Raw genomic sequence first — 25,317 nt, forward strand, 5'->3', positions numbered from 1 at the left:
TTGATCAACTTTTCAACTGTATTATTGGAAGGAGAAGAAAATCATTACGTTAATAATAACAAGCTAAATAGTTTTATTTAACTAAAGTAATATAATTATAGGTTTCACTTTCATTTTAATGCTTGCCCCTCCCTCCTCACACTTCTTGAAATGCAGTAAGGGCTGGTTCTGTGTACAAAGCAGTTTGCAGGGGAACAATCGCATTAACCTTTCATGATTTAAATAGAACATACAAATTACTTATATCATATAATAGCTAGCTTCTGATTGGTGGCTGCACATATATACCCTTGTCATTGGCTCACCCAGTGTGCAGCACCCAGCTGTGCATTGCTCAACTTCAACAAAGGATACCAAGAGAATCAAGCAAATCTGATGACACAAGTAGATCTGAAAATGTATGATCTATCTGAATCATGTCCATTCTTAGGTTTATATCTCAACTCTGTATGTTTATTTTTGCAATGAAGAAGAGGCATGTTATCCCCGGCTTCATCCAATCACCCCGCGAGCTGGACACCAAAGGGGGCACGCAATGATTGGAGGAAGTCAGATTTGTCATTACTGTGCTAACTACAGCAGGAGATGCGGGGCGGAGGATTGCCGGTCTGTTTTCCATAAAGAAGCTTCATTGTAAAGTTTAATATGTATGTTTTTAAGATTAGTTTTAGATACTGGGCACTTGTTCATTAAATTTTACAATCACTTTAAATAGAAAATTATCTTTAGAAGAGAAAAAAAATCCTGTTTAAATTAAAAATAAAATCATTGATTTTATCCACCCTGCACACAGTTATCAAATGACATAATAATCATAATAATAAATGAATAGGGTTGGTGACTACATTTTAAAAATATTTTTAATCAAAACAAAAAATATAAACTTTATTTACATATAAACAACTATAACGTAAACTATACTTAGCTAGCTCCTGGTACAAATGCAGAATACGGATATCATCACGGTTTTGTTTTCTGCATGAATTTCATACTTTAAAAAAGATCTATTCGAAATTATTTTAATTTTTTTTCTTTAAAAATAGCTCTGTGGTTCAGACACGTGGGTCTTGTAAGCTGAGTTTTTGGCTTTTTCTCGGGCTAAAGACTTTTTAAAATTTGGCACGGTCACAATAGAGCAATTTCGACCAATTCATGAACTCATAAACAGATTTTCGGCCACTTAAAAAAAAAAAAAAAAAAACTATATACATTATGTAGCTGAAAACTGCTCAGCAATCACAATACGTTTCAGGCTCACTTTTCAACTACTTTTCGCGCCCAGTTTTTGCTTATCAAATTCGGCACCTCTAAGTGCTTTATAAGTCCTTGAAAGACCTTTTTGGTCACCTGTTATACATTTTTATGGCTATTTCCCAGCAGTTTATTAAATTGTGCATATGTTAAACACTATGAAATTGCCACTGGAGACAATCTAGAAATTTGTTAACATACATGGTATTGATTCATTAAAGCTCTATTCATCCCTTTTAAGAGACTGTAAACAGGATTTATTTACATATCTATATACGCATATACTGTACATATGTAAAAGTGATGACTGCAGGAAAAACTCACTTCTGAGATGTGAACCTACGTCTACAAATGGCGTGATTTCATATTTCATATCTGAATGTATTTCTCACTCACACTGTCATGACTGTCACAAACAGTACAGGTGTTATTAAAATCGTGTTTTTAAAGTAGATCACACAAGCACGGCGTTCAGAGTAAACTATTGCAATAAGATTCGATCAGCACCTCTGCTAACCCATCTAAATGCATCTAATAGGTTGCTGGTATGGGAAGACTGTGCACTGTTCTTGTATCTCTTTATGGGAGTTTCACAAGGATTTTTTTTCTGGTGTTTGTTAAAAGCCTGGTTCCATTTTAGCATGATCAAATGGCGACTGCAAGTTTCTATGCAAAACACTTTAAAATTATATATATATATATATATATATATATATATATATATATATATATATATATATATATATATATATATATACACACATACACATATATACACACATACACACGTACATATACACATAGAGAAGCGCACTCTCAGGAACGAACAACCGGCTCAATACCATTGTTAGCCTGTTCTATGGCGATTTACCACCTGGGTGCAGCTTCCTTTAGCCCAGTAATGCTTTTCACAGAGTAGAACTTTGCAGTAGCATATCAGTCTGATCCCGCCAATTACAGTCACTCCAGCGCCGAAATACCAGGCAATTCCTATCTGAACAAGGAACACAGCAACCCCAGATGATAATTTCGGTCTTCACTGGGCCTCGTCAGTGAGATGTAGCCATATTCCTCTAAGCACACTGAGCAAGGAGTCCACGTCTGGTTTCCCCTTTTCCCCTTAGGGAGACATAATACATATATATATATATATATATATATATATATATATATATATATATTTTTAGTCTTTTTTTACATCATTTTCACTTATCTTAGTATCTTTCTAGAAGATCCTTAAACGAGATTGCGCAATCGCAAACAGCTTTTCATAGAGGACAAGCCTCCATGTACGCTAAACCCAAACTCGTTCACGATAGTGCATATATTATTGAACTCACACTCACGAATGCTTTTTCTGGATTACAAGTTAAATAATATATATGTCTTGAAAGAGAATGGACTTAGTGTGCTTTTCAGAATATCATCGGAACAAAGCAAATTTGATAAAAGAAGTAAATTGGAAACTGTTTTTAAAATGGTAAGCACTGTCTAAATCACAGAAGAAAAGCTATGGGTTTCATATACCTTTAAAGAATTTTAAAAAATCCAAATTTTAGCTTGAGAGCTAGTTGTCTAGCTATGCAGGGTACTGGGTGTGAAGGATACACACATACATTACAATATAATACAATCATTTTGAATGATTTCTCTCCATGCCAACAAGTTTTTGATCATTGGTCATTTAGACTTGTATCGTTTAAGGAGACAGCACTTTATCCAGTGATTTAGTTCTGCTACTAAATGTCACATGACTGTCGTTAGACCTAATCAATAGAACAAAAGGCTTATTTGGGAATTACACTTCTGCTTCATAATGTATGCGCAAACAGCTGAAGTTGTATTACAATCCCTTAATGAAAACATAAAGAGCATTTTATTTTACTTTGTGAAGCAGTGAACCTATAAATAACAAAAATGAAGAATAAAAAGTTACAAATGAACTATATACTTGGCCAATATGCAACCTATCAGAATAAGTAGAAAGTACCTATCAGCCAATTAGCACACAACTCGCAAGTACACAACTAATCATGACTGTGGAGTTGGTAAAAATGTATCTAAATAAAATCTTAAGAAAATAGTATTTTTATGGGGACATGAAACTCAAAAAAATTTGCGCCATGCATATTAAACCCTTCCCGCCGTTAGGACGTTCCATGCCATCCTAACTGCGCTGGGCTTTAGCACCGTTAGGACGGCATGGAATGTCCTAGCTGTTTGGCTGTCCTTAAGCCAGAGCCGCTTCCTAAATGGGATTGCGGTCTGGAGGGCGTGCTTAGCGTCATAGGCACTCCCTCCTGATCTAAACCAATCATTGAGCGATCTTGCGATTTCAATTTTTTATGTAGACAAATAAGTCCTGGCAGTGTTAAAGAGCACTATTTTAACATATATTTTTGTTTGCATGAAAAGTTCAAGCTGTTCATATTGATTTTCAAACGACAGGTTGTGTACATTGATTGCTGGGAGAGCATATGCACGTATTCCCCTCACAGCTCTAGTGAATAAACAGAGGCTACGCAAAGGGACAGTAAAGTCAAATAAGGATATGTACATATTCTTTTTTTCAAAAAAATAAAATTTAAAACAAAAGAGATTTTAAAAATAGATCTTCAAATTGCATGGTCTAGCAGCTGAATCAGGAAAGTTTAATTTTGAATTTCCTATACCTTTAATTGAACGGCTTTCGCTAACACACTCACTCTTTAATTGTTATTTTCATTGCAGTTATACAAACCATGTAATATTGTGTTTTTTGTTTCGTTTCTAGAACTGAATAAACTGTGTTGTTGTAACAATTCATGAGCTATCCCCATGAACTGTGAAGCTGCACAATTTACAGTCTGCTATAAATATCCGTCTATATGTAGATCTCTCTGTATCTCGGCCAAGGAGCTGAAAGAATCACACAAATGAACTAGAATAACCCAGGTAATCATTAAAGGGACGTGAAACTCAAAAAAAAAAAAAAATATTTCATGATTCAGAAAGAGCATGCAATTTTAAACAACTTTCCAATTTACTTCTATTATCTAATTTGCTTCATTTTCTTGATATCCTTTATTCAAAAGCATATCTAAATAGCTGATGATTGGTGGCTGCACATGGTTCACACATGTGCATTGCTATTTCTTCAACAAAAGATATCTGAAGAATGAAGCAAATTAAATAATAGAAATAAATTGGAATGTTGTTTAAATTTGTATTCTCTATCTGAATCATGAAAGAGATATTTTGGGTTTCATGTCCCTTTAGATAAGATGCACATGATTATTAGCTTTGGGACTCCAAAGGTCCATATAAAAAAATGCAAATTACTGATGGACTATAGCAAGCTTGTCCAATCGAATGCCCTGGGGCCACAATACTGCCTCCATTATATCTTACCTTTCTTCCCTTCTTAAAGTACCAGTAAATACAGTAGATTTGCATAATCAACAGATGCATGATAAAAAGACAATGCAATAGCACTTAGTCTGAACTTCAAATGAGTAGTAGATTGTTTCTGACAAATTTTAAAGTTATTTCAATTTCCACTCCTCCTGTATCACATGACAGCCATCAGCCAATCACAAATGCATATACGTATATTCTGTGAATTCTTGCACATGCTCAGTAGGAGCTGGTGACTCAAAAAGAATAAATATAAAAAGACTGTGCACATTTTGTTAATGGAAGTAAATGAGAAAAGTGTTTAAAATTGTTGCTCTATCTGAATCATGAAAGTTTAATTTTGACTTGAGTGTCACTTTGAATTACAGCTTCTGGGAGCTTACTGGAGACATTGGGTGAGCCAATCACAAGAGGCATATAAGTGCAGCTACCAATCACTGAGCCTATCTAGGTATTCTTTTCAATAAAGGATACCAAAAGAACAAAGCAAATTAAATAATAGAAACAAATTGCATGCTTTATCTGAATCATTGAAGAAAAATGTTGGGTTGTATGTCCCTTTAACAGTTCTTTAAAATTGTCTACAGTTAGTAGTCTGCAAATTGTGATTAAAATACTTAACACTGAGACTCGCGATGTGGGCAGTGAACACACAAGTCTATTTACATCATCTGCAATCAACACATTCCATCATCCATCACTACTTCCTGTGGGCTGACACAGAATTTTGTCCTAAAACTGCCATACCTGTTTGGTATCATTCAATGTTTTTAACCTCCCTAACCCACTGCTCCCCACTTTAGTTTACCCAAAGTTTTTCTTCCCTTTAATTTGTTCCAAATGATCCATTTTACCAGCTGGAGTGTATTACATTGTTTACAAATAGCTCCTTTACCCATATTTTGGCATTTGAAATAGCTGATTTAGTCTGTGGTATCCCCACCTATACTGAAAGTTTTTGGACTTAAGTCCAAGTTGTTTACAGGCTATGTAAACACAGCCAGCAGAAGAAATTACCCTCCCAGTGAGGGGCAGAAGAGATAACTAATAAAATGATAATTTCCCATTGTTCTCTCTAAGTATTGGAGTTTGGTTTACAAGTGATTACATAATGAGATCTCATTTTACCTACAAGATCAACCATTTAATAGGCTGTGGTTTCAATGCACAAAACCAGCAATTTAATATCCCCAAATAAACCTAAAAATTTACTCTCTCATACATTTTATAGTCTGCAGCTGGTATAACACGTAAATGGGGAAAAACAATTTTACCGTATACTGTCCCTTTAATTAATGCCACAGTTACCAAACAAATTGTTCAAAATATTGACATTTTCAAGACTCCCACAATAAAAATATTGTATTGTACTATTTATTATATACTACATTATAAAGTGTTCCCACGCCTGTTTAACATCAACTGCTGAGCCATTTCCACCTCTGTGCTTGGCTGTTTTGGAGTTTTTAGATGTTGCTCACAATTAAAGGGACATACACCCAAAATTGTTCTTTTATGATTCAGATCGAGAATACCATTTTAAACAAAATGCCAAAGTACTTCTATTATCTAATTTGCTTAATTCTTTAGGGATCCTTGGTTGAAGAAGTAGCAATGCACCTGGGTGAGCTAATCACACAAGGCATTTATGTGCAGCCACAAATCAGCAGCTACTGAACATATTTAGATATGCTTTTTCAACAAAGGATATCAAGAGAATGGAGCAAATTAGATAATAGAAGCAAATTGGACAGCTGTTTAAAATTACATACTCTTTCTAAATCATGAAAGAAAAAAATTGGGTTTCATGTCCCTTTAAGCCCTACTTTAGAATATTTTTCATTGAGAAACCCCACGCATATTACATATTGGTTTTTTTCAGCTGACCCAACAGATTAAAAACATATCATCATTTTTTTTATGTACATATCATGACATGCAAGAACTCTGTCAAAAATGTGTAAAATAACGTATATTTTCATTAATATTTTAGAAATACAAGGTTGTAAATAAATTGTGTGTGTTTTGGGGGGGTAAACAATATAGTTAAAAGATGTTGTTATACTTACATAAATAAGGGCTTTTGGGTATAATGATATCTCTTTGAAATGAACATAGGGGCTCCGATGAGCGTCTACTTTAATAAATGTGCATTTATTTACTACAGGTCATCACCTGGCTATTAAAATATAGGGGCTTTATTTTAAAGAGGGACTTCTGGGCTTTAAAACAAGGGATCTTGGAGTCCTTTTTAATGGTCTATTATAAGCTCTTAGAGACACCCTCATTAATATTAATATATATATATATATATATATATATATATATATATATATATATATATATATATATATATATATATATATATATATATATATATATATATAATTTTAATAAACAAAGTTACAAACAATGGTGTGTGTGTGATTTTTATAGTAAACATAAGAACAGATTATCCTCATACAATTTGGGGTTCTGGGTATATTTATATCAATATGATGTGCATATAGGGTCTCCCTATAGAACTATGGAGAATAACACAAAACATTGGGAGCCAGGAGTAAAATTCTAGTGGCTCCTGGTTTTGTCAAGCTCTGCCATAGAGAAATCTCATACCTAACCTATCACTATTGAAAATGTAAATTGTTTTTTTTATAATTTAAATAGGGACTTTCTAATGTAAAAATAAAATACTGTTTTTAATTAGATCATTGTATTTTCAAAAACATTAGTTTATTTTACTGTATGTTAAACCTCTGCAGAGGTATTGAATACATAACTCCTGTGCCAATCAATAGGAGGATACAGCTGGTAAGCCAATCAGGAGCAGGTATACATGTGTATAGTCCAATCACAGGGCATATAATCATCTGGAGCAGAACGGTGGTGTTCCAGGAATGCAGCTTTAACTAAATGATTAACTCTTTTGGAAGGTATTAAACACATAATAAAAAAGTGAATTTTTTTTCAACAATGAAATGTTCTTACAAAACAGTTCATTTTTGTTTTTATAAAATGTTCCCCAATTTAAAATTGCAACATTTTCCATCACTGAATGGGACCACAGAGAAATATTTTCCTCCAACCCAAACCTATAAACACCTAAAACAGAATTAAAGGGACATTAAACTGATGAGTACAACTTGCAGAATTTGTTATATAAAAGTATATCTAAATTGTAGCGTCAAAACATGTCTTGGATCATTTAATGATTAAAGGGACATTTAACTGTTAAATTACTATTAAATTGCTCACCCTGCAGCTCTCTTGAAAGCTTTTATTTTATCCCTTCAAGAGTGCTGGTTAGGGACGCTCTGCGTCTTTATACAGGGCACCGGTATCTTGGTACGCACGTATTGCTGCATTCTGGGACAGAAGCAGTGCACTTTCACTAATTAGTGACATTATCAGGTATTTTTGACAGCTGTACCTTGGATTAGCTCACAACATAGAATGCAGAAGTTACATTTTTGAAGGTTTTTTTTTTTTTTAGTTTAAAAGTTAAATAACAAGTATAAAAATTAAAGAAGTAAATACAGTAAATGGAGAAGTGCAGCCTCTGCATAAAAATTAAACACTAAGCTAAAGTGCATGTTACAGCTTGTCAAGAAGACGACAACATAATTATCTGTGAATGTGCACCGCTTCTGTCACATGGTACAAGAATACATCAATTTCAAGATGGCGGCTCCCAGTGAGAAGCTGCAGAGATTCACTAACCAGAACTTTTGAAAGGATAAAATATCTTTGAAGAGAGCTGCAGGAATTGGACTAAGTAATCCTGCTACTTTTGTTGTAATCAGCAATTTAAAGGGATATGAAACCCACATTTTTTTCTTTCATGATTCAGATAGAGCATGCAATTGTAAATTTACTTCTATGACAAGCAGGGAAGTAAGCTCAGGACCCGGGCTATTTCTGGAGCTCTATTTGGCAGCAGCTTTGTAAGAACGTTATCAATATGCAAGTGCACTATATGGCAGCACTATTTCCTGCCATGCAGTGTTCCAGATGCCTACCTAGGTATCTCTTCAACACAGAATATCATGGGAACAAAGTAAATTTGATATTAGATGTAAATTGAAAACTTTGTTTAATATTGTATGCTTTGTCTGAATCACAAAAGAAAATTATTTGGATTAAATATCCCTTTAAGCATTAATGGGACCTGAAACCAAACATTTTTACTTCATGATTTAGATAAAAGCATAAAATTGTAAAACTAAATTCTCATTCTATTGTCCATTTTGTTATATATTCTTGGTATCCTTTCTTGAAGGAGCAGCAATGCACTACTGGGAAATAGCTAAACACATTGGTAAGCCAATCACAAGAGGCATACATGTTGAACAACACTCAGCAGCTATCTCCCAGCTCCTGAACCTATCTAAATATGCTTTTCAACAAAGTATACTAGGAGAATGAAGCAAATTGCATAAAAGAAGTTAATTGATAAGTTGTTTTAAAATGAATGTTCTATCTAAATCATAAAAGAAAAATGTTGGGTTTCATATCCCTTTAAACATTCCAGCACATATTTTGACACTAAAATTGAGATATACGTTTTTATGTATTTGTATGTAAGCAGCAAATGCTGCAAATCAAATACCTGGTTTAGGATTTTTCCTCATTTTAGAAATGTAATTAAAGAATTTGCTTTTGCCCTCTTTAGGGAGTGTGAGGCAAAGCATAATTTTACACAATAGCAAGAAGTGTTTTTTCATCCCTATATTAATACAGGTGGCCCTCGTTTTACAACGGTTCAATTTACACCTTTCAGAATAACAACCTTTTTTTCCAGTCATGTGACTGCAATTGAAAAGCATTGAGAAGCAGTGCATTGATTAAAATTGCCAGTAGGTGGAGCTGTCCGCTTGTGTTGCAGCAAAGCCAAGCAACCTGAAATTAATCAGTTTAACCAGACCTGAGCTATCGAGCAGATTTCAAAGCAACAGGGATCTTCCTGTCTATAAATCAGTCCAGATTGGAATGCATAGAAAGAACTGTTTGCAGAAAAATGCAAGTGAAGTCTGTGTTGTGTGATTATTTTATTAGGTTTATAATGCTGTGTAGCAAATGTTTTTGTTCATTTAACTTAGTTTAATTATATATTCTGTGTTGTGTGATTCTTTTATTAGGTTTTTAATGCTGTTTAGCTTTTAAAGTCTTCATTTCAAAGCTTTAAAAATAATGTATTAGGTGTTACTTATGACAACTTTGAGAGGGGCCTGGAACCTAACTCCCTCACTTCCCATTGACTTACATTATAAACTGGGTTTCAATTTACAACCATTCCTTCTGGAACCTAACCCCGGCGTAAACTGAGGGCTACCTGTATCTGTACCCTATATAGTTTAAAGTGACAGTGTACACCAATTTTCATATAACTGCATGTAATAGACACTACTATAAAGAAGAATATGCACAGCTACGGATATAAAAATTCAGTATAAAATCTTTAAAAATCTTCCTTAGAAGCTCCCAGTTTAGCACTGTTGATGAGGTTAGGCTGGAACACCCAGTGAAAGGGGCTTGGATAACAGGAAGGGCAGACACCTCCCTTGCATATGAAAAAGACAGATTTTACAAACTGGAATCTGTAGACTTGGGTCTACATCTGATAATTTGGGGCTTGGATAGGAGTCTGAAAATCAGCACAATGTTATTAAAAAATGAGCAAAACTATCCATTGTTACAAAAACCCTTTCAGATGGGCTGTATAAATGGATCATCTACAAAACATTTATGCAAAGAAAAATATAGCACTGCCCCCAGTTAGTGAATATTCACTAAAGCTCAATTGATGTGACTCTCTCTTCTAAACACATTCCACTGGTACTTTCTTTACAAATATGTGGAAAGTTATATTTCATTAACTCAGTTTAATTTCATTTTCATTTTCTGTTTGTGTGCAAAAAAAATAATATCTTTCACTGTTAGGCTTTCATGTGCATGGTAGATTTATTTACATGTCCCATTCTACTCTCCTGTCACAAGATACCATATTGGGCAAGGGCACATGTTTAAATTAAAGGGGCATCAAACAATTTGAGATGGAAATGTTTAGTTATGAATCAGTCACAGTCCACAGCACTTAGTATTTTAAACCATTATTGAGTGCTGTAGACTGAGACTGATTCAAGAGTGGTTTGGTGGCTAGCAGTGAGCATTTGTCTGCATGTGCACTTTTATAAATATATTGGGACATTGCTGATTGTAAGACGTTATTATACAGGGTAAATGTTTAGTTAATCATAGTAAAAAAAAATTGTGCATATGTATAATTTATTTGCTTGCCTTTACTGTAAAATACCTTGCATTTAAAAAAAATCAAAAAACAATTTTCTGCAAATAGGCTGTCTTCACAATACCACAAATGGTCTAAACCAGCTACAAACTAGACAAAGATTGCTTAGAGCAGCAAACACAAATCAACAAAGAAAAAGTGAAATACAAAGTCTATTCCATAGCACTCCAACAAGCACAATATAGTAAAACTAACGTGAGAAATGGACATGAAACCAAACATTTTTTTAGAAAGAGAATACAATTTTAATTTTTTTTATTTGACGAAAAGCATATATAGGTGGTCTTAGGAGCGTGCATGTGTCTGGCACACTATATGGCAGTAGTTTTGCATCAATGCTTTTAAAGGGACAGTCTACAATATAATTTTTATTGATAGATAATCCCTTAATTACCCATTCCCCAGTTTTGCATAACCAACACAGTTATAATTATACACTTTTTACCTCTGTGATTACCTTGTATCTAAGCCTCTTCAAACAGCCCCCTGATCACATGACTATTTATTTATTATCTATTGACTTGCATTTAGTACTGTGTTGTGCTAACTCTTAAATAACTCCTTGGGTGTTAACACAATGTTATCTATATGGTCCACATGAACTAGCAGTCTCCTTTTGTGAAAAAATAGCATGTGATTAAGAGGCTGTCTATAGTGCCTTAGAAACAGGCAGACATTTAGAGGTTTGAATGTTATAAAGTATATTAATATATCAATGCTGGTTGTACAAAGCTGGGGAATGGGTAGTAAAGCTGTTATCTATAGTTTTAAACAATAACAATTTTAGTGTAGACTGTCCCTTTAACATACACTTGCCCTGTATGGCATCAATGTGTGCACAATCTATAGCATTGTTTAAAAGCAAAACTGCTGCTATATTAAATTCCAGGCACATGCTTACTTAGGTATGCTGTTCAACAAAGGTTACGAAGAGAATGAAGTAAGCTGGCTTTTATTTTTTTATTATTAATCGACTCTCAATCTGAATCTTCAAAGAAAAAAATGTGGGTTTCGTGTCTCTCTTAACTGAAAACTAAAGAATACATGAGCTGCTCTAGCTTTATAAAGTACAATAACTACAGACCGAGTGGTTAATGTATAGGGATTTCCTCAGGTCTATTATTCAATGGTAAATACATATAATACGCTGCACTCCATTACTTTTCAATACAACTGCAAACACATAATTAACAGGCAGTTTAAAGACATAAATCTATAAAAAAAAATCACATGACTAAATAAAAATAGGGTAAAGGGAGACAAGTCAGACATGTTTTTTTGTGCCTTGAAGCATTTATTCATTGACAAACGCTCTTCCTTGGTGTCTGTGAATTACTGGTGAATGCAAACAGGAAATTATAAAGGGTGTTTTTTTCCCTAAGGGACACTGTGTACTGTAAAATAGTTTTCCCCTTAATGTGTTCCCAACAACTTGTTTTACAAGCTGCAGAGTATAAAATTGATGATAAATTGCTTCTTTATATTTAATTTTGTAAATTAAATAGCTGGGTTTGCTTTTTGGAACCCCAACCCATCAAAATACGCTAAGCTTGCAGAGAGATCAGGCATCCTTATCTCATCACTTAAATGATCTCTATACAATACGTTATTAAGAACAATTGCAAATGAACATTTTAAAAAGTTATTTCTCCCACTCGGAGTGTAATTTCTTCGGCTGGCTGTGTTTACATAGCTTGCCAATAGCCAATACTTTCAGTATAGGTAGGGATAACATAGACAAAATCAGCTATTTCAAATTCCAATATAAAGGTAAAAGGGAGTTTTTTTGTTAATGATTTAATACACTCAAGCAGGTTAAAGCCCCATGCTTTTCCAGTAATTTAAAACTGGAATTTGCAGTTTTGCCACTCTCCTAAGAACGTCTAATCTTAAATGCAGAAACCTAACCCTCCTATTCGTCGATATGTCTAGGAGCATGTTTTTATAACTGTACCTAATTGGCCCCAGCAAATTAAGTAAGATAAACAACACTGGAGAGGCTTATCAGTAGGTGTGTACTGGGCCTGCAAAACATTGCATATTTTTTTTAACAAAATAACAGTAGTAATCCTTTAAAAAATGAATAATTTCTGGTGCATAAATAAAAAACAAACTTTAATGTCCTTTTAAATGGACATTACATACATATTTTTTAATTACATTATTATAATCTCATAAATCATTGTTTTACAGAATAGTGACATACTCCTTGAAACTCACATGCCCAGGTACAGTCTGACAGAGACTGTTGTAACCTCACACCCCCATATACAGACTGACAGAGATACTGTGTGAGCTCACATATCCATCACAACAATATGTCAGAGACTGTTGTAACCTCACAACCCCATATACAGACTGACAGAGATACTGTGTGAGCTCACATGCCCTTCACAACAATATGACAGAGACTGTTGTAACTTCACACCCCCATATACAGACTGACAGAGATACTGTGTGAGCTCACATGCCCTTCACAACAATATGACAGAGACTGTTGTAACTTCACACCCCCATATACAGACTGATAGAGAGACTGTGTGAGCTCACATGCCCATCACAACAATATGACAGAGACTGTTGTAACCTCACACCCCCATATACAGACTGATAGAGATACTGTGCTCTCACATGCTCAGGTACAGTATGAAAGAGACTGATGTGACACCATATACAGACTAACAGATAGATTGTGCTCTCACATGCTCAGGTACAGTATGACAAAGACTTGTGTGACACCATAACACTATGTATAGACTGACAGAGAGACTGTGCTCTCACATGCTCAGGTACAGTATGACAGAGACTGATGTGACACCATAAAATTATGTATAGACTGACAGATAGACTGTGCTCTCACATGCTCAGGTACAGTATGACAGAGACTGATGTGACACCATAACACTATGTATAGACTGACAGAGAGACTGTGCTCTCACATGCTCAGGTACAGTATGACAGAGACTGAAGTGACACCATAACACTATGTATAGACTGACAGAGAGACTGCTCTCACATGCTCAGGTACAGTATGACAGAGACTAGTGTGATACCATATGCAGACTGACAGAGAGACTGTGCTCTCACATGCTCAGGTACAGTATGACAGAGACTGATGTGACACCATAACACTATGTACAGACTAACGGAGAGACTGCTCTCACATGCTCAGGTACAGTATGACAGAGACTGATGTGACACCATAAAATTATGTATAGACTGACAGATAGACTGTGCTCTCACATGCTCAGGTACAGTATGACAGAGACTGATGTGACACCATAACACTATGTATAGACTGACAGAGAGACTGTGCTCTCACATGCTCAGGTACAGTATGACAGAGACTGAAGTGACACCATAACACTATGTATAGACTGACAGAGAGACTGCTCTCACATGCTCAGGTACAGTATGACAGAGACTAGTGTGATACCATATGCAGACTGACAGAGAGACTGTGCTCTCACATGCTCAGGTACAGTATGACAGAGACTGATGTGACACCATAACACTATGTACAGACTAACGGAGAGACTGCTCTCACATGCTCAGGTACAGTATGACAGAGACTGATGTGACACAATAACACTATGTATAGACTGACAGAGAGACTGTGCTCTCACATGCTCAGGTAAAGTATGACAGAGACTGATGTGACACCATAACACTATGTACAGATTGACAGAGAGACTGTGCTCTCACATGCTCAGGTACAGTATGACAGAGACTGATGTGACACCATAACACTATGTACAGACTAACGGAGAGACTGCTCTCACATGCTCAGGTACAGTATGACAGAGACTAGTGTGACACCATAACACTATGTACAGACTAACGGAGAGACTGCTCTCACATGCTCAGGTACAGTATGACAGAGACTGATGTGACACCATAACACTATGTATAGACTGACAGAGCGACTGTGCTCTCACATGCTCAGGTACAGTATGACAGAGACTAGTGTGACACCATATGCAGACTGACAGAGAGACTGTGCTCTCACATGCTCAGGTACAGTATGACAGAGACTGATGTGACACAATAACACTATGTACAGACTGACAGAGAGACTGTGCTCTCACATGCTCAGGTACAGTATGACAGAGACTAGTGTGACACCATATGCAGACTGACAGAGAGACTGTGCTCTCACATGCTCAGGTACAGTATGACAGAGACTGATGTGACACAATAACACTATGTACAGACTGACAGAGAGACTGTGCTCTCACATGCTCAGGTACAGTATGACAGAGACTGATGTGACACAATAACACTATGTATAGACTGACAGAGAGACTGTGCTCTCACATGCTCAGGTACAGTATGACAGAGACTGATGTGACACCATAACACAATGTACAGACTAACGGAGAGACTGCTCTCACATGCTCAGGTACAGTATGACAGAGACTAGTGTGACACCATAACACTATGTACATACTAACGGAGAGACTGCTCTCACATGCTCAGGTACAGTATGACAGAGACTGATGTGACACCATAACACTATGTACAGACTAACGGAGAGACTGCTCTCACATGCTCAGGTACAGTATGAGAGACTGATGTGACACAATAACACTATGTACAGACTGACAGAGAGACTGCTCTCACATGCTCAGGTACAGTATGAGAGACTGATGTGACACAATAACACTATGTACAGACTGACAGAGAGACTGCTCTCACATGCTCAGGTACAGTATGAGAGACTGATGTGACACAATAACACTATGTACAGACTGACAGAGAGACTGCTCTCACATGCTCAGGTACAGTATGACAGAGACTGATGTGACACCATAACACTATGTATAGACTGACAGAGAGACTGTGCTCTCACATGCTCAGGTACAGTATGAGAGACTGATGTGACACAATAACACTATGTACAGACTGACAGAGAGACTGCTCTCACATGCTCAGGTACAGTATGACAGAGACTGATGTGACACAATAACACTATGTACAGACTGACAGAGAGACTGCTCTCACATGCTCAGGTACAGTATGACAGAGACTGATGTGACACCATAACACTATGTATAGACTGACAGAGAGACTGTGCTCTCACATGCTCAGGTACAGTATGAGAGACTGATGTGACACAATAACACTATGTACAGACTGACAGAGAGACTGCTCTCACATGCTCAGGTACAGTATGACAGAGACTGATGTGATACCATAACACTATATGTACAGACTGACGGAGAGACTGCTCTCACATGCTCAGGTACAGTACGACAGAGACTGATGTGACACAATAACACTATGTACAGACTGACAGAGAGACTGCTCTCACATGCTCAGGTACAGTATGACAGAGACTGATGTGACACAATAACACTATGTACAGACTGACAGAGAGACTGCTCTCACATGCTCAGGTACAGTATGACAGAGACTGATGTGATACCATAACACTATGTACAGACTGACAGAGAGACTGTGCTCTCACATGCTCAGGTAAAGTATGACAGAGACTGATGTGATACCATAACACTATGTACAGACTGACAGAGAGACTGCTCTCACATGCTCAGGTACAGTATGACAGAGACTGATGTGACACAATAACACTATGTACAGACTAACGGAGAGACTGCTCTCACATGCTCAGGTACAGTATGACAGAGACTGATGTGACACCATAACACTATGTATAGACTGACAGAGAGACTGCTCTCACATGCTCAGGTACAGTATGACAGAGACTGGTGTGATACCATAACACTATGTACAGACTGACAGAGAGACTGCTCTCACATGCTCAGGTACAGTATGACAGAGACTGATGTGATACCATAACACTATGTATAGACTGACAGAGAGACTGTGCTCTTACAATCTCAGGCACAGTATTACAGAGACTGACATCACCTCACACCACCTGTTACAAACTGGCACCGGTTTCATGCTGTTCCTACCTTCGCTCAAGCGCTGCTACCTCGGCCCGGTGTCTCGGTGCGGTGTCTGAGTCTCAGTCAGTAGCAGCAGCAGCAAATCCTCCGCATCCCTCCCTGCCCGGGGCTGATGTCAGCAATGCAGGGCGGGGCTACGGACATTGGAGGCGGTGTTACAGACTAGTGGGGGGATCTAGCAGGTAATAGGGCGTAATTACTATGGTAGTGGGAGGGGTTACTAGAAAGATAGGCGTGGCTTTGAATAATAAACAGTATAGTAGCCAATGAGATACTAGAGGAAAGACTTTGCTTTTGTCTTGGGCAGGAGCTTCTATTAAAGGATCCTGCAGTGGCGGATGAGGTGCAGCAGCAGGGACACCAGCAGGCAGCTCAGGGGGACGTCACTCAGCCGGGGATTTATGATATTAGGATGTAAATATGCGGATTCAAAGTTCTACAAATAATATAAAATCCTCCTCAATAAATATTTCAACTCACTAAGTAAACATCGAAGTCTACTAGACTTTATCCTATTAGGTCGATGTCGTTAAACACCCTCTTAAATCTAGAATCCTATTACTTAAAGAGTTAATCCAATTGAATAAAGGTAGAATCCTATTACTTAAAAAGTAATGGCATTAAATAATAGATTTTTTACAAGATGTACTGTTAAAGAATATTTACAATACAGTATTCACCTACTCACTTTCTATGTAATATATGACATAGAATTATAGATAATAGAGAGCTATTGTAGATAGATTAGATTAGATTGATAGCTAAAACAGGCAGATCGATAAGTAGATCAGGCAGTTAGATATTATATAGATAAGAAGATACATTCTATATAGACAAAAAGATAGATGATAGATAGATGCTAGATAATAAAGACAGATCGATAGATGGGTAGCTCAGACTAATAGATAATATATAGATATAGATAGGCAGACAGACATATAGATAGATGATATATAGATAGGATAGATTAAATATAAATATAGATAGACAGACAGATAGATGATATATAGATATGATAGATGATAGGTAATAGGATCAGACAGATAGGTAATATATAGATAAAGACAGACTGACAGATTGATTGATATTGATAGATGATATATAGATAGGATAGAAGATAGATAATATATAGATAGATAGACAGATTGATAAATGATATATAGATTGATCATATATAGATAGGATAGATGATAGATAGATAATATATAGATAGTTATTATAAAGATAGGATAGATAGATAGATAGATAGATAGATAGATAGATATATGATAGATAGATAGACAGACATATATATGATATATAGTCAGATAGTTAATATATAAATAGGATAGATAGATTATATATGGATAATATATAGATGGATAGATAGAGAGACCATGGCATTTTCCAATGTACTTGTATTATTACATTTTCTTTGTTTTCTTGTTATTCTTTGCTGAAGAGTATAAATAGGTAGGCTCAGGAGCAACATTGCACTACTGGTAGCTAGCTGGTGATTTGTGGCTTCATTTATATGCCTCTTGCCATAAAAAAAATACTGGCCAAGCTCATTAGCATATATTTACATAAACAATTATACAGCATCCATTAGGAATGAAAGCTGCTATGAATGATTTTAAATGATCATTGGTTTAGCATTAGATTCTAACACAGATTAGAAAAAGTTGACCATGACAGCATCTTTATTTCTAAACCCAAAAAATGTCTTCTGTGATTCAGACGGAGAATACAATTCTAAAAAAGTTTACAATTTGCTTCTATTATCAAATTTGTTTTGTTCACAGGGTATTCTTTGTTGAAGGGAGACCTAGGTAGGTGTTTGGATCACTACATGGCAGGAAATAGTGATGCCATCTAGTGTTCTTGCAAATGGAAAACGTTTTTTGCAAAACTGCTGCCATATAGTGCTTCAGACACGTGCACGCTCCTGAGCTTATGTCCCTGCTTTTCAACAAAAGATACCTAGAGAATGAAAATAGTTTCATAATAGAAGTATATTAGAAAGTTGTTTACAATTGTATGCTCAATCTGAATCATGAAAGGATTTTTTTGGGTTTTATGTCCCTTTAATCTTTATTTTCAACTTTGTCCTGGACCTGCAGGCCATGTAGGTAAAATAAGAAAATATGGGGGGGGAGGTCCTACGTACTGACGCAGCACGTTGGAGGATAGCGCGCGAGACGCGCTAGGAAGTGGAGAGGCCCATCGGAGTGCTCAGGACACCGGGAGCGAGGAGACCGCAACCAACGCCGGGTTCCACAACCAGCAGACGAGCGGTTCCTCTCCCCGGCTTCCACAAGTGGCGCAGTACACTTACTAGGCGGGTGTTGTGTGGGCGGGGGGGGAAGCGGCCTGAGGGTAAGTAAGAATTTGATTTATATATCTCTGAATGGGGCTTATTGTATCAGACGGCAAGAGTATAACCTGGGGGCTATAAGTTTCAACCCCTTGTATATACAATACTGCTAAATTAATTATAACTCTGCTGCCACATATAGTTTTTCTCTGCCTCTCTGGCCGCTCCCCCCTCTCACTCGCAGTATCCTGAGCCGTGAGTGACAAGCACACTCAGTGCATATAGAGGACTATAGATTGGCATAATCAGCATAGCCATCTACCCCCTGAAAAGGCGCTGTGGAAATAAGGGAAAACCCCCACCGTCCCATCCCTGCCTGAAAAGTAGTGCCCTGTGTTTGTTTTGCTCTTACTTTCCCTCTGATAAGAAAGTGGAAAAAATCAGAGAAAAAGGACCACAAAACATAAAATACACTATAATACCAAGGGGAGTGATGGTTGCCTCGCGTGCTGGGCTGCTATAAAAGGCCCAGCCTGCTTATAATGGCACTCTGATGTGCCGCTTTTTTTATACCAGCACTGGTGAAGGAGCGGCAGAGAGACAGCGTGCTAGGCTGCTGTGAAAGGCCTAGCCAGCATCATTAGGCACAATAGAGTGCCGCTGTTTTTGTGAGTACCCTGTACACGTAGATCTAGCTCTGTATTTGGCTTAAACGGATTTACACAGGGACGGCCCTGTTTTTTTTTTCTTTCTTTTTTTCCTTGCATGTATAAACTGAGGAGTAACTACGCCTAGAGAGAAACAGCATGCTGGACTGCTGCTAAAGGCCCAGCCCGCAACTACTGGCACATCTGAGTGCCGTTAAAATCTGTGAGTACCCTGTGCTTCCCCCTTCCCCTCTTTCCACACTTGATGATATTGATACACACATGTGGGGTCTTCTCTTGTTTATATCTATTTGTCCAGAGATCTTGGAATCCAGAAGAAAAGAAAGAATCTCCTTGAATATCTAAGGATACAGTTGCAAGAACAACGCTGCTTTCCTTTGGTAGAAAACAGGGCTGAGTGAAGCCGGCACTAGTTTTGGACTTATCAAGTACTAATATATTACAGAACTCATGGAGGATTCTCCATGGGTAGTATTCTTTGCAAGATAGTATGTAAATTGCCTATGTATTTCTGTTTTTCATCTTTCCCATTTTTCCTCTCTGTGGGAAATCTCTGGGGTGTTAGTATCTCTCTCCTCTTGTAGGGTAATCATTGGTCTCTCTTAGTATCTCTACATAATTCATGGAAGACTTTCCATTTGTAGTATTTATTGCAAGATAGTATGTAAATTGCCTGTGTTTTCATGTTTTTCATCTTTCCTCTTTCAGGGTAATTTCTGGTATTTTACTTTCTCTCTCCTCTTGTAGGGTAAACACTGCTTTTTTTTTTTTTTTTTTTTACAAATTAATACTGGTGTGCATTTTGTCTATAACATGACTTGTAGATACTATTTAGGCTCATAGCAGTAGTAAATTTTGGAGTTTGGGTTAGAGTAAAACAAAGCTGAGGCGTATGTTCAAAGACTGACAGTAAATACATATGGGAGATTGAACTATCACTTTCCTTTTCCCCTCCTATATATTCCCTATGGATAAATATATATCTTCAATACCTAACAATAAAACAGAAGCCATGACAGGGAGAAGGCAACAGGAAAAAAAGCAGTCTAGGCGCAGTACAGAGTTAGTCACAGAAATTTCACAGGAATCAGGGCCAGACTTAATAACAAATACTGAATTGTTGAAACAAATCACTACTCTTTTCCTACCTAAATTTGAGGCAATTCAAAACACCGTAGAGGTAATCTCACAAGAAACTAAACAAATCTCTGCAAGGCTTGGTTTAGTTGAGCAGCGCATCTCGGACTTAGAGGATAGAGATATTGAGAAAGATAGAGAGTTATCAGTTATACAAAAACAAGTCAAATCCTTAAGTGATAAGGTTGAAGACCTCGAGAATAGGTCACAGAGAAATAACTTGCGCATTGTTGGAATATCTGAAAACTTGTTAGAAAAAGATCTCTTGCACTTTGCTGCAGTTCAGTTACCTATGTTATTACAAATCTCAGTAGACAAGCAGGCAATGATAGTGGAGCGTGCCCATAGGATTGGAAGGCCCAGGACACAGGAAATTGGGGAAACTAGGCCAAGACCGATTATTGTTCGGTATCTGAATTATCAGGATAAGATAAGGATATTACAGGCATATAGGCCCCAGAAGGAGGCTTTTTATCAAAATAAGAAATGCCTTATCTTTCACGACTTTTCCTATGAAACCTCTAACAGGAGGAAACTGTGCGCACCCTTATGCTCTAAACTAATAAAGGAAGGTAGAACAGTTAGATTACTGTACCTGGCTAAAATAAGTATTAAAACTCCAGATGGGTTTAAGACCTTTGATAATCCTCAGGAAGCAGAAAAATTCCTATTAGAAGAAGTTAGGTGATAGAGAAGGATACAGTTGAGGATAAGTGTGTTGATAGCAGAATAGGATGGATCATAGGTCAGGGATTAGTATGTTGTTGTTAGAAGAACTATATAAGGGATTGGTTGAATACTATGTTAAGAGATTGGGTGGGGAGGGGGTGGATTCTGGATGGATGAATGGACTTTTTTTTTTTTGTCTTGTTTGTTTGTTTGTTTTCTCTCTCTCGCTTGCTTCCCACCCCCTCCGACCAGGTTGGGAGTAGGGGGTGTAACATGTCTGAATACCGAATGAGTGGGAGGTATAAGATAGGCTCCTGGAATGTTGGTGGCTTTAATTCTCCAATAAAAAGGAAAGCTGTCTTACAACACTTGAATAAACTTAAAATAGACATAGGTATGTTGCAAGAAACGCATTTTGATGAGGGGGAAAGTCAGAAGTTGAAGTGGGGATGGGTTGGAGAAGTGGTTTATGCCCCGGCTATCCATAAGAAAAAAGGGGTTGCCATTTTGTTTAGGAAAAATTTGCAATACCAAATCGTGAAAAAGGAAATGGACCCACAGGGTAGATTTATCATTTTGGAAATGGAACTAGAGGGGAGGATAATTATAATGTGTAATGTATATGGCCCAAACGAAAAGAAAAAACGTTTTTTGGAAAATGCTGCAGGATAAATTGATGGGATCAGATAGGAATATTATTCTGGGGGGGGGTTGGAATATGGTTGCATCAGGCTTAATAGACAGGAAACAACAAGCGGGAAGCAGCATTCCGGAAATAGGGATACTAGAACATTTAAAAAATTCTGTTATAATTTAGATCTCCTAGATATATGGAGAAATACTTTTCCAGATAGTAAGGAATACAGTTGTCTTTCCAAAGCATATAAATCCCTTGCGCGTATTGATATGTTTTTAATCAGTAAGAATTTGTTCACCCTGATTAAAAAAACAACAATAATGCCAATTACCCTTTCTGATCATGCGCCAATCTCGCTATCATTAGTAATTAGCACTAATAAACTATCAAACAATAGATTGTTCTTCCCAAATTACTTATACACAAATTTGAAATTTCGGAACTTTTTGTCAAGTAAGTGGGAGGAATACCTAGACAAAAATAAGGGATCTGTCGAGAATATAGAGATATTATGGCAAGCCTTTAAGGCAGTAATTCGAGGAGAAATAATAGCCTATTTGGCTAAAGCGAAAAAAATAAACAATAGCCAGTGGTTACAACTCACGAATCAGATTGTGAATAAATTTCAAAGATACACACAGAATAATAACAGTGAGAACTGGAACCAATATCTAGAGGCTAAGAAACAGAGGGATGATTGGTGTATAGCTAAAGAAATACAAGCAGAAACGAGGCGCAATAGTAAATTTATGGCGTATGGTAATAAGTCAGGGAAGTTCCTAGCTAAAATGATTAATTCTCAGAAATCAAGTAAAAACATAACGGCTATCAAAGTGAAAGGTAAAGTTATCACCCAGCCATTGGATATTATTAAGGAATTTCAACAGGACTTTCAAAATTTGTACAGGGAGAGAAAAATTGAGCAAAGTAACAAGGAGCAGTTCTGGGGAAGTATTAGGCTCCCCCAAGTTAAGAAGGAAGATCTTGAAATGTTGAACACCCCAATAACCCAGGAAGAAATTAGTAAGACTATTAATAAATTAAAGCTTAATAAGGCTTCGGGACCCGATGATATTCCTGGGGAGTTATATTAGATCACTGGGGATAAAATTATCCCTATTCTAAGGGATATGTTTAACTCCTTTCTTATAGAGGGGAATGGCCCAACTAAATACTTTAATGAATCCAGGATTGTACTGGTACCAAAACAGGGGAAGGATTTGAAATGTATTGAGTCTTATAGACCTATTTCCTTGTTGAATGTGGACTACAAGATATTAACACACATTCTGGCGAATAGATTGCAGATAGCCATTGGTCCACTTGTGCATCCGGACCAAACTGGATTTATGAAAGGTAGGACGCTGGTAAAAAATATTAGAAAATTAGAACTTGCAATAAATTATTGTGATATAGCAAAGAAAGAGGGGTCATTTCTGGCTAAGGACGCTGCTATTATATCTATCGATACACAGAAGGCTTTTGATTCTTTGATCTGGGACCATATGTTTACCGCTATGGGAAACTTTGGGATTAAGGGTAATTTTGTGAATATTATCGCATTACTATACAATACACCCCAGGCTGCTCTAGTTATTAATTCTATTCTCTCAGATAAATTCAATTTACAACGAGGGACAAGGCAGGGATGCCCTATCTCACCCCTGCTATTTAATTTATCATTGGAACCCTTAGCTATTTATTTTAGAGAATACTTAGAAGGAATAGATATAGGACAATCTAAGATACAGCAAGCAATTTATGCTGATGACGTGCTGATTTTTACACAAAATCTGGGAAATAATTTACCATTAATCGTTGATGCCTTGGATAGATATCAGACCTTTACAGGTTTTGGAATAAATAAGAGTAAATCGGAAATAATGTGGCTGATTAAAAATAAAGATTCACCTACAACTCCCTTCATGGAAGCAAAAGAATATATCTCATATTTGGGTTTGAAATTCTCATGCGACCCAGGGAAGTGGTATAGTCTAAACTTTCTCCCACTTATTATATCACTTAAAGAAGACTTAGATATATGGATGAACTTGCCCCTGTCTTTATCTGGTAGGATTCAGCTAATAAAAATGATCTCACTACCTAAATTTCTCTATGTATTTCAGGCTATGCCTCTTCTTTTGGCAAAGAGGGATAGCTTGATAATCAATAAACACATTAGGCAATTTATTTGGAAGAACAGTAGATCTAGGATAGCCATGAGGCGCATGTCAGCTGGGAGGAAGGGGATGGGAATGGCCATCCCGGACTTCGAAGCTTACAATTTAGCAGCTAATATGAAGTATGTGGTAGATTGGTTCTTAGAGACAGATCACTTCTCGATATATAACATAGAGGAAGGGCTAGTCGCACCGTTTTCTTTTAAAGCCTTGGCTCATATGTCACCAACTGAAATTCCTAAATGGATCAAAAAAATAAAAATTATTGAACAACCGATACGGGCTTGGCGTAAGTTCTGTGCGAGAACGGGTTCCAACTTTAGGGTCTCTCCATATTTAACAATTAGAGGGAACCCAGAGTTTTCGGAGGGATATGATTCTTCAAGATTTGGGAAGTGGACTAATGCTGGGGTTAAGTATATGATTCAAATAATTAATATATCGGAGAATAGAGTTAACACTTTCAATGAGTGTAAAATGGAATTCGGCATTACTAACTCCCAATACTTCGCTTTTTTGCAACTTCGGCATTATGCTGAACAAATTCTGAAGACTCCAGATTTGGAGTGGAATAATAAAGCCTTTAAACAAATTCTTGGCTTATTTAGTCTAGGGAAACTCTCTATCTCATCTATATATGGGGCTTTATTAGTTAATCAAGATCTGAGTAATATTAGATATTTAACCTTAAGATGGAGGGAGTGTTCGGTTATTTCTATAGAGCCAGAGCTTCTGATTAATTTGGTTAAAAGAGTAGCAAAGGCCATGACAGGGGAATATTTTAGAGAACAACAAATTAAAATCTTATATCAGGTATATGTTACCCCGAAGTCTCTCTCATCA

General features: G+C 36.8%; 1 protein-coding gene across 1 annotated transcript in view; it reads right to left on the reverse strand.

Annotated features, from left to right (window-relative positions):
• Positions 1-17,022, reverse strand: part of CAMK1 (calcium/calmodulin dependent protein kinase I) — a 339,090-nt gene extending 322,068 nt beyond the window's left edge. Inside the window, exon 1 of the mRNA XM_053720980.1 lies at positions 16,894-17,022. The gene's annotated coding sequence lies outside the window, so the exon portion shown is untranslated. The remainder of the gene's footprint in view (positions 1-16,893) is intronic.
• Positions 17,023-25,317: the final 8,295 nt, after the last annotated feature.

The sequence above is a fragment of the Bombina bombina genome, chromosome 7, assembly GCF_027579735.1.
Source record: "Bombina bombina isolate aBomBom1 chromosome 7, aBomBom1.pri, whole genome shotgun sequence".
Classification (NCBI taxonomy): domain Eukaryota; kingdom Metazoa; phylum Chordata; class Amphibia; order Anura; family Bombinatoridae; genus Bombina; species Bombina bombina.